Source organism: Pteropus alecto, unplaced genomic scaffold (assembly GCF_000325575.1).
Source record: "Pteropus alecto unplaced genomic scaffold, ASM32557v1 scaffold65, whole genome shotgun sequence".
Taxonomy (NCBI): Eukaryota; Metazoa; Chordata; class Mammalia; order Chiroptera; family Pteropodidae; genus Pteropus; species Pteropus alecto.
Genome location: NW_006439191.1, coordinates 8,707,626 through 8,708,301, shown reverse-complemented (window position 1 = coordinate 8,708,301; position 676 = coordinate 8,707,626).

Genomic DNA, 676 nt, shown 5'->3' with positions numbered 1-676 from the left:
CTTCCTTCCTTCCTTCCTTCCTTCCTTCCTTCCTTCCTTCCTTCCTTCCTTCCTTCCTTCCTTCCTTCCTTGTCTTTTGACAAATCAATTCAGTTTTTCTTTAGTTACATAAAAATGATATATGTTTTTAAATTTTATGATTTTGAGAGAAAGAATCCTGCTGGCCAGCGTGCCAAGAATTCTAATGTGCTTTGAGTCACTTAGCCCCCGTTTCTTCATGAGGAATGTTAACCACTTCATGAAAATGGTGTGGATTAACCAAGCCAGTGCTCTGGAAAGCAGAACCTCCCCTCCCCCCAGGTTCCTGGGCCTCCCTCGGAGCCTCAGGGCTGAGCTGAGAAATACTTGAGTATTATCTTCCTGAGAAAACAGTCTCTGCCCAATGCACGTCTCATTCTCAGAGCCTAGCAAAGCTCGTTCATGCCAAATGAACTTAATGATTTCAGAGAACGAATCTGCAATATATCGAATGGGGGGGGTGGGGGGTGGGAAACGGATACCGAAGACATTATTACCTTACGTTGGATAAAACGTAGCTCTAGCTTCTCTATGCAGATTTAGTTCAACAGTCGATACCTTCCCAATGAATGGGTGTTAAGCGAGGCAGAGTTCACATTTCTTGACGAGCTTGTGCTCGCCGATTTTGGACAAGGAAGGACGGGCAGGAGGTAGAGCA